The 14,386-nt window shown below is 36.2% G+C and overlaps 1 protein-coding gene across 7 annotated transcripts in view; it reads left to right on the top strand.

Annotated features, from left to right (window-relative positions):
- Positions 1-14,386, top strand: part of TULP3 (TUB like protein 3) — a 64,834-nt gene that overhangs the window by 9,137 nt on the left and 41,311 nt on the right. Inside the window, exon 2 of one of the 7 annotated variants that reach the window (XM_086714317.1) lies at positions 7,713-7,779. The exons of the other annotated variants lie outside the window; for them this stretch is intronic. The gene's annotated coding sequence lies outside the window, so the exon portion shown is untranslated. The remainder of the gene's footprint in view (positions 1-7,712; positions 7,780-14,386) is intronic. 7 annotated transcript variants of the gene reach the window in all.

The following is a 14,386-nucleotide window of genomic DNA, read 5'->3' as shown; positions in this document are numbered from 1 at the left end:
GTGCTTCTGACCAACTGGCTGTAGACTGTATGTTCCAAAGACCTCTTCCTTGGGTTCAATTAATTTTTTAGAACAGCTCACAGAACTCAGGGAAACACTTAACATTTACCGGCTTATTAAAGGATATGATAAAGGATGTGGAAGAACAGCCAGATCAAGAGATACGTAGGGCAAGGCCTGGGAGGGTCCCAAGCGCAGGAACTTCTGTCCCCATGGAGTTGGGGTATATCACCCTCCCAGTGTGGATGTGTTTGCCAACCTGGAAGCTCTCCAAACTCTCTACTTGTGGAATTTAATGGAGGCTTCATCAGATAGGCATTATCAGTCATGAATTCCATTCTCAGCCCTTCCTCTTCAAGAGAATGAGTAGCCGAGCTGAAAATTTCAAGCTTCTTATCAGGGCTTGATCTTTCCAAGCTTCTTACCAGGTGATCTGCCCTTCACAGGTACAAAATTCAAAAGGAGGAAAAGAGCACATAATGAAAAGTAAGAATACTTCCCATCCCCTACCTATTTAGTTTTCCTCCCTGAAGGCAACACCGAAACCAGCTTACTGTGTATCCTTCCACAGATATTTTCTGCATTTCAGATGAAATATCTGTATATATATTTTTCTTTCATAAATGATGGTAAATACTCCCCAATTTTCTGCACCTTGCCTTTTTCAATTAATAAAACATTCTTGGAAATTGTTCCAAGTTAGTATCCCTATGTTTCTATATATTTCCATATTTTATTTATATCAGTGCTTTTTTTTTTTAAACAGCTGCATGGTATTGATTGTATGGATATGGTATACTTTATCTAATTAGTCCCTACAGATGAACATTAGATTGTGCTATCTTTTGCTGTTACAAATAGTGCTGCAAAGTCATGTAAAGTTTATAATCATACTGGACAGTTGGCTAAAGTTGGGAAATAATAAGTTAATAAGGAGCATATATTTCCCTAAAGATGAGTTTCTCTAAGAGTATAAGTTGAATTCATTAGTGATCAGAAATTTTACATTTCATACCAACATATTTTTTAATATTTCAAAAACTAATGTTAGAACAAATATGTAATCATTATCCACAGCTGAGCTTATTTGTTGAGCTTATTTGTTAAAGAAATAATGGAACTGTGGGAGCTATTGGAAGGTTCGAGTGGGGGGAGGGAAAGAGTGGGAACTTGTGTCTGTTACTTTTTTTTCTTACTTCATTGACACTAGGGGCGCCGGGGTAGCTCAGTCGTTGAGCGTCCGACTTCGGCTCAGGTCATGATCTCGTGGTCTGTGTGTTTGAGCCCCACGTCGGGCTCTGTGCTGAGGCTCAGAGCCTGGAGCCTGCTTCAGATTCTGTGTCTCCCTCTCTCTCTGACCCTCCCCCATTCATGCTCTGTGTCTCTCTGTCTCAAAAATAAATAAACATTAAAAAAAAATTACTTCATTGACACTATGATAATTCCTTATGGAAGGTTCAGAGTAAAAATCACTGCTCCCTCTTTCATGCATTATATTAACAGAGGCCACACATTTTATTTGTAGCTGCTTGAATTTATTGAGTGCCCATTATTGTTTTATAAGTAGTAGGCCATTTTATTTTAACACAAAAATTTTCTTTAACATTTAATAATGTTAGTGTCATTAACTATATCTTTAACTCTTAACAAAACACATAGGCAAGTTAGAGATTCAGAAAATAATACAGATTTAATGCATGCTTCCTATGTACCTGACACTATTCTAATCATTTTCTATTTATTATTTTGTCTAAATTTTATATAGTCATAGGAGATAAAAATTATTATTATCCTTATGGTGTGCATGAGGTGGGCACAGGTGAAATAACATCAGAGGTAGTAAGGAGCCATGATATTAAAAAGCCAGGGAATCTGGAGTCTGGATCCAGAGCCTGTCCTTAGTTTATTCTTCTGTAAAGCTGATTGACTTTACTTTCATTCTTAAATGTTTTATGAGATCGTTATTATTATCCCTTTTATTAGGGAAGGAAAATGTAGAAAAGTAAGATTGTTTGCTTCCATGTTTATGGAAGGCCTAAGGTTAGTGCTTTCAATTTAAGAGTATTGATAGGTGGGGCGCCTGGATGGCTCAGTCAGTTGAGCATCTGGTTGAGCATCTGACTTCGACTCAGGTCATGATGTCACAGTTCTGAGTTCAAACCCCACGTTAGGCTCAGCTGACACCTCAGAGCCTGGGGCCTGCTTGGGATTCTGTGCCTCCCTGTCTCTTTGTGCCCCTTCTCTGCTCGTGCTCTGTCTCCTTGTATCTCAAAAATAAATAAATGTTCAAAAAATTAAAAAAAAAAAGAGTATTGATAGGTAAAGATCCTAGGGGGAAGATGATAGGTTTTTCCTCCTGGACTTTGAATAGCATAGCTGTTGAGCAATCACTGGTTTGACTATGGCTAAGACAGCAATTTATATGTTTAAACAGATTGTTCTTGTCCTTTCTGTTTATCTGTCAACTAAGAAGCTTTTTTATATTTACATTAACAAAACAATTCACAAGGAAGGGTGTGTGGCTTAAAAATATAATAGAATTGAGGTAGCAGGAAACAAGAAATGATCATTCGCTCTGCTCTGTAGAGAGGAATTGTTTTATGTTTCCATGACAGCTCCAGAAGGAACTTTCCAGGAGTCATGAGAATTATGGTCTGTGAATTTCACTGGTTTTTAAATTCAACTTTGGGATTCTTGTAAATATATTGCAGTCTTGAAATGCCCTTTCTCTTTGGTATTTTGTCATTTGATGTCCCATACAAAGGGGTAAAATTCAGTATGATGTTGATCATTGAAAGAATTGGTCAAGGGGCACCTGGGTGGCTCAGTCAGTTAAACGTCTGACTTTGGCTCAGGTCATGATCTCAGTGGTTGGTGAGTTCGAGCCCCACATTGGGCTCTGTGCTGGCATCTCAGAGCCTGGAGCCTTCAGATTCTGTGTGTCTCCCCGCCCTCCGTCCCTCTCTCTGCCCCTCCCCCGCGCTGTCTCTCTCTCAAAAATAAACAAACATAAAAATTAAAAAAAGAAAGAAAGAAAGAAAGAAAGAAAGAAAGAAAGAAAGAAAGAAAGAAAGAATTGGTCAGGAAAAAAGAGAAGGAAGCCTCAAGAAACAAAGACCAGGCACTACATTTGGGGGCAAAGGGGATCTCTTCATTGGTGTTAGTAAAGGTCTGATATTTATTAAAGTAAATGTTTGCGGAGCAACTCTAGGGATGTGGGTAAAATGGGGACTTGGGGGCGGATACGGCAGCGCAGCGGGGAGGGAATGCTTCCTTGTTCCCTTTTCATTGACTTTCCTAGTCCCTGATTCATCTACATCTTTTCAGAAGTTTATCAATTCACATCCATATTCACATTTAAAAATGTTTATCATATGCATATAAAACAATGAAAATAACTTACATATAGTTCATTAAAAGTATTCTGATTTCTTTGTTACAAATGCTGTGTATAATCTCACAGGTACACATGCCAAAATTCCTTGGCAGTGGGAAATAAGGAAGCGAAGGATGTCACAATATGACAAAATATTATGACTCAGTGATTGGGAATAAATGTATTAAAATATCAGGTGCTTTCATTTGAAAGGCATATGGGAAATTTAGACTTTTCAAAGGAGTTCTAAAGGAAAAAAATTTTAGAATTGTATTTTGAAAGGGTCTAAAAAATATGGAGTACAAAACCTTACTTTGCATTGGTTGATGGTATCATTGAAGGTAATGCCAAGAGGGTAAAAGGCAGTATCAATTCTCCTAAAGAAAATTACCTGTTTATGAATGTTTATATATATCCATATTTTTTTCTTAGATCTCAATTCTGTGTCCTTTCTAAAAGAAAGTTTGAATTAGAGATGGCAGTTGTAACTGACCTATCAATTTGTGTCAGATCCAGTTTTAGGTGTCCTAGTATTCTTGGTTACAAATAAAATGTAAAGTAAAATATTCTTTCATATAAGGGTTGAGAGCATAAGCTTTGGAACTAGGCTTCCTGGGTTTGGATCCTGGCACTCTTATTTACTGATTGTGGGACCACATAATTTAGCTGTGCCTCAGTTTCTCCAACTGTAAAATAAAGGTTGAATTACTTTTTGAAAGGTTGAATTACAAGAAAATAGCCTATACCGAACTCAGATCTCAGATCTCTCAGAGCCAATTAAAAATCCCAGGAGAGTCTGATTACTTCAGCCTTTATCAGGTGTGTATTCCAGTCTGTCAGTTTATGGCCGTGGAAACAGGCCTATACAGAATAATAAGCCGTATAAACATGTTCCAAACGTCCAGTCTTGTCAGAAATAGGGGATTATTTTGGGCAAGGCAGGAACTTAAAAGCACAGTATTGATACTATCATTTTTTTTAATTAATAGATTTTACTTTTTAGTGCAGTTTTATATTTATAGAAAAATAAATGGAAGTACAGAGAGTTCCCATATAGTCCCTTACCCACTCACCCCATTTCCACTGTTATTAACATTTTGCATTAGTGTGATACATTTTTTATAATTGATGAGCCAATATTGATATGTTATTATTAACTAAAGTCTGTAGTTTACATTAGGGTTCACTCTTTGTATTGTGCATCCTGTGAGTTTTGACAAACGTATAATGGCATGTATCTACCATTACAGTATCATAAGAATAGTTTCACTGCCCTAAAAATCCTCTGTACTCTACTTATTCATCTCTCCACTGATCTTTTTGTTGTTATTTATTTTATTTTTTAAAATTCAAGTATAGTTAACATACAGTGTTGTGTTAGTTTCAGATATACAATATACTGATTCAACAATTCTATACGTTTCTCAGTGCTCATCAAGATGTGTATAGTTAATCTCCTTATTTTTTTTCATCCATACCCCTACTCACCTCCCCTCTGGCAACCACCAGTTGGTTCTCTGCATTTAAGAGTCTGGTTTTTTTGTTTGTTTCTTTTGTTGTTGTTGTTGTTCATTTGTTTTGATTCTTAAATTACACGTAAGAATGGGATCATATGGTATTTGTCTTTCTCTGGCCGACTTCACTTAGCGTTATACCCTCTAGGTCTGTTTTTACTATCTCTGTAGTGTTGCCTTTTCCAGAATTTCATGTGGTTGGAATCATAAAGTATATACAGTTTTTTTAGATTGGTGTCTTTTAGCGGTGCCTGGGTGGCTCAGTTGGTTAAGCATCCGACTTCAGCTCAGGTCATGATCTCACAGTTTGTGGGTTCGAACCCTGTGTTGGGCTCTGTGCTGACAGCTCAGAGCCTGGAGCCTGCTTTGGATTCTGTGTTTCCATCTCTCTCTACCCCTCCCCTGCTTGCTCTCTATCTCTCTGTGCCTCTCAAAAATAAAGAAATGTAATAACAAAAAAAAATATGGGTGTCTTTCACTTATCACTAGACCTCCATGTCTTTTTTTTTCTGTGGCTTGATAGCTCATTTCCTTTTATCACTGAATAATAATCTATTGTGTGGATATACCACAGTTTGTCCATTCACCTATTGAAGGACATCTTGGTTGCTTCCAGTTTTTGGCAATTATGAATAAAGCTACTGTAACCACAATGAAAATATTCATGTGCAAGTTTTTGTGTGGACAAAAGTTTACCACTCATTTGGGTAAATACTAAGAGCACAATTGCTGGATCGTATGATGAGAGTAGGTTTAGTTTTGTTAGAAACTACCAAACTGTCTTCCAACGCTGCTGTGCCATTTCGTATGCCCACCAGCAATAAACGAGATTTCTCATTGCCCCACATCTTTGCCAGCATTTGGTGTTGTCAGTGTTTTGGATTTTAGCCATTACAAAATAGGGATGCAGTGGCAACTCATTGTTTTGTTTTTGTTAATTTGCCATTCCCTAACGGCATAAGATGTGGAACATCTTTTCATATGCTTATTTGACATCTGTATATCTTCTTCGGCAAGGAGTCTGTTTAGATCATTTGCCCATTTTTTAATTGGGTTGTTTTCTTATTGATGAGTTTTAAGAGTTCTCTGTATATTTTGGATATGACTCCTTTATCAGATATGTGTTTTGTAAATATTTTCTCTCAGTTGGCATTATTTTTCACCTCTCCTGGCCTCTGCTTTTCTATGGTGATTTCCTAGCTGGCAGGGCTACACAATGCCTTATACTGTTGGTTAGCGAGGCTCCATATCACCAGCAAGTGGTGATACTAACATTAGGCTTCCTAGCAAAATCCTTACATATGTATCACAGGATATATAGGAAGTTGTAAACTTCCTTTTTCTAATATTCGCCCCCTCCCCGACATAACAGAAGAACAAGAAAAAAGGAAAGGTTACTCCCAATTCTAATATCTCTTTTTCCTGCGTTCTCTTCACTTTTCCATATGGGAAGTAGTAAACTTGATGATCTTTTGAGGCTACCACAACAATTTGCCACCTTTAAAATTTATTTTCATATATTCTTAGCTAGTTAAATAAGAAATCCATATTTTTGTGTTTCTTTTATTAGTAAGATGGAGGTTTTGAAAGATTGTGGGAAATAACTCACTTTGTCAATAGCAGAGTAGAAAAGAGGCTCTCTTCTCTCTCTTCTCTCTACTCACTATTCTGTTGTCACATCCATTAGAATTACTGTTACTGTTACATTAACACCCTGTCCTTGCTGTAAATGCTGATGCTGTCTGGAGTGGACTATATTGCCATTGTAGCCTCTGGTACTTTTTTTAAGCATGAACTTTGGTACTTCAGGTGAGTTTATAAAGATACACGGGTAGGGTTGTCTGGGTGACTCAGTTGGTTAAGCATTCGACTTTTGATTTCAGCTCAGGTCATGATCTCACAGTTTCACACGTTCAAGTCCTGCATTGGGCTTTGTGCTGACCCTGCAGAGCCTGCTTGGGATTCTCTCTCTCTCTGTCTCTCCCCTGCTCATGCTCTCTCCGTCTCTCTCAAAATAAATAAATTAATTTAAAAAAAAAAGGATATACAGATAGTTCCCCAATTTATAGCCGTATTTATGTTCCAAATGTTAGTATGAATTGGTTGTTTGGCATTTAGGATGTTTTCCTATAGAAAAATCTTTCAAATGAAATTGGATTTCCAGAGCAATACATAAAAGTAAATATAACTCAACTCAAGTTTATGAAACAATTACGTGATTGGGGCACCTGGGTGGCTCAATTGGTTAAGCTTTTGACTCTTGGTTTCAGCTCAGGTCATGATCTCATGGTTCTGTGGGTTCAAGCCCCACATCAGGCTCTGTGCTGGCAGCACGGAGCCTGCTTGGGATTCTCTGTCTCCCTCTCTCTCTCCTCTTTCCCCACTTGCTCTGTCTCTCTCGAAATAAATAAATAAACTTAAAAACCCAATTGATTATTTATTTACCATGGTTTGAGGCCTTTCTGAGCTTGACTGGAAACCTAAACATTAATTATAAGAATTTTTATGGAGGGGCACCTGAATGGCTCAGTCGGTTAAGTGTCCAACTTCAGCTCAGGTCATGATCTCATGGTTCCTGGGTTCGGGCCCTGCATCGGCTCTGTGCTGACAGCTTGGAACCTGGAGTCTGCTTTGGATTCTCTGTCTGTCTGTCTCTCTCAAAAATAAATAAACATTAAAAAAATTTTTTTTGAGAATTTTTATGGAGAAAATTATTCTATAATTGACTTAGATCATGGTAGATAAAGGCATATTGTTCATTTTTTACATTACTCATCTAGGATTACCTACTCTGAGAATGATTTTGTCATTTGTATGTATAGATGTTCCAAAGTTGAGGATGCCTGTCTAATCGCCTAAGGGGAGGAAATGCCACTAAACTTCTACTGGGTAGATTGTACCTATGTTAATGTATTTTTCACAGGGTATTGCAACCATCCAACTATATTTGGTACTCTCATCAGACTTTGACTAGTCAGTACTCAGTAGACTGGTCTCACCAGACTCACTGGTCTTCTTTCCTCTGTATCACCAGGGTACTCTATGGTCTTTTTTATATTATGCTCAGTATTGTCAGAATTGAAGAGTGAATTCACTGTACTGGCCTGTGGCCTACCTTTGGAGCAGTGAACAAAGTGGATGCTTTAGCAGCCAATTTCCAAAGCACTTTTATGTATGTCTATACTTTCACACATAACTATCTGATACTTATAAACAACGTGAGGTAGATATTACTGTCCACATTTCATAATTGAGGCAACTAGGGCTTAGGTGTATGAACTGATTGTTGAAGATTAAACAGTGAGGAAGTACCAGAATCAGAATTTGAACCCAGATTTTCAGACTTCAAACACTAAGCTTTTACTACTACTATTATCCTTCAAAACCATTGATTTTTATTCTCCTCAAATAAAGATGTAGAAAGCATCAGGATTATTTTGGATAATCTGGGCTATTTGGTCATTGTGGTGTCATGGAGCATTGCTTGAATTAAAAAGCAATGCAGTATTATTTTAAAAATGAGAAAATAATGACACTTTAAAGAGCTGCTGGTTGTACCTGTTACATTTTTTCCCCCTACAGTAGTCCTTGGCTTTTATTTTATTTTATTTACTAATTTTTAGCATTCAGGTTTAAAATTTTTATGTAATAAAATCTATCAGTTGTTTCCTTGATACTTTCTGGGCTTTATGTCTTGCTGTGACTTTTCTATAGTTCACACTATAAAAACATTAGCCTATATTTTCTCAAATTTATGTTTAGTGTTTTTTTCTTTTTTTATTGTGTTAATATATACATAGCATAAAATTTACCATTAGGCTTTTCTCTTTTTTTGCCATTAACCATTTTTAAGTGTGCTGTTCACTGGAATTATATTCATTCACGTTCTTGTGCAACCACCCCCGGCCGCCCTCCATCACCAGAACTCTGTTCATCTTGTAAAACTGAATGAAACTCTACCTGTAAGACAGTACCTTCTCATTCTCCCCTCCCCCCACACACCCCACCCCCAGCCCCTGGCAACCACTATTCTTTCTGTCTCTATAATTTAGACTATTCTAGATAACTGCTATAAATGGAGTCATATAGTACTTGTCTTTCTATAACTTTGTGTAGCATGTGTCAGAATTTCCTTCCTTTTTTAAGGCTGTATAATATCCCACTGTTTGTATATGCCACATTTTGCTTATCCGTTTGAATGTTGATGGCCACTTGGGTTGCATCTGCACTTTAGCTATTGTGAATAATACTGCTGTGAACATGAATGTACAAATATCTCTTTAAGACCCTGCTTCTTTAGGGTAAATACTGAGAAGTGGAATTGCTGGTTTACATGGTAATTCTGTTTTTAATGTTTTGAGGAATGTCTGTACTGTTTTCCACCATGGCTGTACCATTTTACATTTCTACAAGTGGTGTACAAGGGTTCTGAGTTTTTTACATCCTTGCCAACTTTTGTTTTCTGCTTTTTGGATAGTAGTCCTCCTCATATGTAGGAAGTGGTATCTCACTGTAGTTTTGATTTGAATTTCCCTAATGATCTGTGCTGTTGAAGATCTTTTCATGTGCTTATTGGCCATTTGTATATCTTTGGAGAAATGTCTTGCCCATTTTTGAATTAGACTGTTGAGTTGTTGTTGGTAATTGTTGACATTTAGGAGTTCTCTATATATTTTTGGTATTAATCCCTTATCAGATATATAATTTGCCAATATTATCTCCTATTCTGTGGGATGCCTTTTTATTCTGTGTATAGTCTCTTTTGATATACAAATTAAAAAATTTGTCATGAAGTCCATTTTGTCTATTCTTTTGTTACCTGTGCCCTTGGTGTCACATCCAAGGAATCATTGCCAAGTCCAATGTTGTGAAGATTTTGTCCTGTTCTAAGAATTATTGTTTTAGGTCTTATGTTTAGGCTCTTGATCTTTTTAAGTTAATATTTGTATGTGGTGTTAGGTAAGGTCCAAATTTATTATTATTATTATTATTATTATTATTATTATTATTTGCATTTGGATATTAAGTTTTCCAGCACCATTTGTTGAAAGACTATCCTTTCTCCACTAGAATGGTCTTGACACCCTTGTCAAAATCATTTGACTGTATATTTGAGGGTTTATTTCTGGGGTCTCTATTCTATTCCTTTGGTCTGTATGTGTCTTCTAGCAATACCACACTAGTTAGCTTTGTGTAGTAAGTTTTGAAATCAGGAAATGTGAATCCTCCAGTTTTGTTCTTCTTTTTCAGGATTATTTTGACTATTCAGAGCCTCTTGAGATTCTTTATGAATTTTAGAATGGGTTTTTCTATTTCTGCAAAAAACATCATTGTGATTTTGACAGGGATTACTTTGGGTAATATTGACATTTGAACTATACTGTCTTCCAACCAATGAACATGGGATGCATTTCCATTTATTTATGTCTCCTTTAATTTCTTTCAGCAATGTTTTGTAGTTTTATTTGTACAAATCTTTCACCTCTTTGGTTAAGTTAATTCCTAAATATTTTATTCTTTTTGATGCTGTTGTAAATGGAATTATTTTTATAATTTCCTTTTAGGTTGCTTATTGTTTGTGTATAGAAATGTAATTGATTTGTGTGTGTTGACTTTGTATCCTGCTACTTTGCTGAGTTCACTTATTAGGTCTAACAGGGTCTCTTTTGTGTGAGGTCTTTAGAATACTCGGTGTTTAAGATCATATCATCTGCAAACAGAAGTAATTTTACTTATTTCATTACAGTTTGGATGCCTTTTATTTCTTTTTCTTGCCTAATTGCTTTGGTTAGAACTTTCAGTACCATGTTGAATAAATGTGATGAAAGGGTCGTCCTTGCCTTGTCCCAGATCTTAGAGGAAATGCTTCACCATTGTGTATTGTTTGCTGTAGATTTTCATGTATGGCTTTTAGTATATGGAGGTAGTTTCCTTCTATTTTTATTCTGTTGAGTGTTTTTATCTTGAAAGGATCTTGAATTTTGTCAAATGCTTTTTATACATCAATTTTTTTTTTTTTTACTTTATTGATGTGTGCCTGTTTTTGAAAAGCAGGATGATGGAAAGAACATGGAATTTGGTGTCTGACATATTTGCATTAAAATTTGCTTTGTTTTTTCTAATTTATATGACCTTAAGCTTGGCTTAGTGAGTAACTTAATCTCCTGGGCCACCGTTTTTTCACCTATAAAATAATATCAACCTTCATGGTTCAGATGAATAGTAAATAAGGTTTATATGTATAAAGCCCCTTAGCACTCTCCCTAGCAAATAGTAGAACCTCTGTCTTACCCTTTACCCCAGTGACATGTGATTATTATTATTGTATTTCTGTTGTTGATAGGCTTTTGTTATACTTGGCATTGGTTGGGCATTGGTTAAAATTATAGACAGTTTTTTTTTTTTACTTTTATTTTAAGGAGAATTGTGAAGTTATAGTAGACTTAATAAGAACCAGATGGCTAAGTAAATTTAAAACTATTTTTAAAGGTAAAGTTAAAATATCTATGGTGTTAGGATACATATGGTCAAGGTATTTTTTTTTAATACCTGTAAACAGGTTATCTAAATTGGACTACCAAGAAAGATAATTTTCACTTTATGTGTGATCCGCAGTGCACTGCTGGTGGAGTGTGAATTGATGTAGTTTGTTTGGGAAGCTATTTGGCAATAAAACTAGTCATAGCTTTTGACCAGTCTTCTCATTCCACAAAGGATTTAGATCCACCCTGTAACTTAGTAAGCCTATTTCTGGGAATCTGTGTCAAGAAAAAACCTTGAGGAAGAAAAAAAAAGAAGAAGAAACCTTGAGGGGTGCCTGGGTGGCTCAGTCGGTTGAGCATCCAACTCTTGGTCTCAGCTCAGGTCTTGATCTCAAGGTTGTGAGTTCAAGCCCTGCCTTGGGCTCTGTTTTGGGCATGAAGCCTACTTAAAAAAGGAGAAAGAAATTTTGAAATGCAGATATAAACTGTACATTTTATTTATTTATTTATTTATTTATTATTGAAGTATAATCTATATACAGTAAAGTACACATTTTAAGTGTACAGCTCAATGACTATTTTACCTATGTAGATATAGAACATTTCTGTCACCCAGAAAGTTTCCTTTACCCTCTTTCTGGTTATACTCTACCTGTCACCCCACAATGGTAACCACTGCTCTGACTTCTATCACCATATATGCTTTTGCTGGTTCTTGAACTTAATATAAGTGAAACCATGCAGTGTATACTCTTTTGTGCAGGGCTGTTTTCAATCAGCCATAATGTTTTTGAGATTTAACGATGTCGTTGTGTATATTACCAGTTTGTTCTTTTTATTGCTGAGTAGTGTTCCATTAAATGAATATGCTACAATTTGCTTATTTGTTCTCCTGTTCATAGATATATGATTCTAGTTTTTGGCTTTATGAACATTCATGTATAGGTCGTTTTGAGGACGTATCTGCTAATTTCTCCTGGATACATACCTGTAACACTTATTGTTATTAAATTTAAAACAACATAAGTATCCAACAATGGAGAATAGATTGGTGTAGATCAGCATGTAATCCTGACTACAATAATGGTCAGTGGAAGAGGACGAAAAATACAGGTGTGAAAGTATTGTGAAGGCTGAGGTGAATTCCTTGTTCATTCCTGTATCCTTAGTGCCTACCTCTCAGTGCCTGATACGTAGGACATGCTTAATATTTGCTGACTGAATTTAATGAAAGGAGACTAAGCAGCAGCTAGGTAAGGGTGGAACCAAGGAGTTTTCAAGAAAACAAGGGAGGAACGTGTTTCAGTAAGGAGCCTGTGGTTATTTTTGTCAAATACTTTAGGCAAATCAAGGAAGAATGAAGGGTGAAAACAAAGTGTTATTTTTGGCAATCAGAGAAAGAGTTTCAGGAAAATGAGAGAATAGAGCCAGGCTGCAGCGAGTTGAGAAGTGAATTATAGTTAAAAAAGTGACAGTGAGTGTTGATAATCCTGAAGTTATTTAATGATGATGGGAAGTGGAGATAGATTCATAGCTTTATAGATAGATAAGGTCTAGGAAGGTATCTTTTTAAAGAAAGATTGTGAGCTGAGGAAAGGCACTACTAGAGATCGAAAGACGGAGGATACAGGAGCAATATGCATTGTTAATTCTGGGGAAACAGGACAGAATCAATTCACCAGTATCAGAGTTCACTTTAGAGAGAAGAACATCTTCCTCTGTGATAGGAAGAGAGAGTGTGTTTTTATGAGTAAGGTTGGAGAAGATGATGAAAATTTGCTTCTCAAATTGTTACCTCACCTAAGTAAAGAGGAGCTATGTGGCCCTTGGGCCCTCTTGGGAGAAGAATAACAGACTGGCTGAAACCTAATTCACATGGTATGTTTCATTCTCCAACTTACATGCTTTAAAAAAAATTTTTTTTAAGTTTATTTATTTAAGTAATCTCTACACCCAACGTGGGGCTTCGATTCCTGACCCTGAAATCAAGAATTGCTTGCTTTTCCAACTGAGCCAGCCAGGCGCGCCTCCAATTTACATGCTTATTTATTGTGTGAATTTTTGTGGCAAGCCTGACCTTAGATCTTTATGTCCAAATATTTATAAAATGTCTGAAGTATGTGCATGGGAACACATTTAATATATTGGAGATATATTTAATATGTTGGAGATTTTTCATCATGATAGTTTGCAAAAGCTTAAAATATATGGTTTGCATTGATTTAACACTCTATTGATACTCATACTGTAGTTGGAACTGGATTGTGAATTATTTACTTGTTTAATTCCCTTTGTAGGTGGATTTAAAAAATAGCTTTATTGAGGTATAATTGATATACGTCAAACCCCACATTTAAACTGTATGTGTTGATGAGTTTTGACATATGTATACACCTGTGAAATCACTACAGTCAAGATAATGAACCCCAAAAGTTTCCTTTTGCCCTATTATAATCCAATTCTTCTCACTCTCAGAAACCCACTCCTTTTTGTCACTACTGATTTAGTATCTTTTAGAATTTTATGTAAATGTCATCTTATAGTATATTCTCTTTTTTGTACTTAGCAGAATGATGTTGATATTCATCCATTTTGTTTGTGTGTCAATAGCTTTTTCCTATTTATTTCCAAACGGCATCCCACATTAAATTTGTGTATCTATTCATCTGATGAGGGACATTTGGGTTGTTTACACTTTTTGGCTATTGCAAATAAAGCTGCTATGAACATGCATATGTAGACATTTTTTGTGGACATATGCTTTCATTTCTTAGGTAGATTTCAGAGTGGAGTGGTTGGATTAAATAGTTGGTATAATTTGACTTTTGTTTTTAATGTTTATTTATTTTTGAGAGAGAAAGAGAGAGTGCAAGCAGGGGAAGGACAGAGAGAGAGGGGGACAGAGGATCCGAAGCAGATTCTGTGCTGATAGCATAGAGCCTGATATGGGGCTTGAACTCACGAGCCAGGATATCAGGACCTGAGCCGAAGTCGAATACTTAACCGACTGAGCC

This window comes from Puma concolor, chromosome B4 (assembly GCF_028749965.1).
Source record: "Puma concolor isolate L17-30 chromosome B4, mPumCon1.1.hap2, whole genome shotgun sequence".
Classification (NCBI taxonomy): Eukaryota; Metazoa; Chordata; class Mammalia; order Carnivora; family Felidae; genus Puma; species Puma concolor.
The sequence above is the reverse complement of the archived record's forward strand: the minus strand, read 5'-3'. Positions and strand labels throughout refer to the sequence as shown.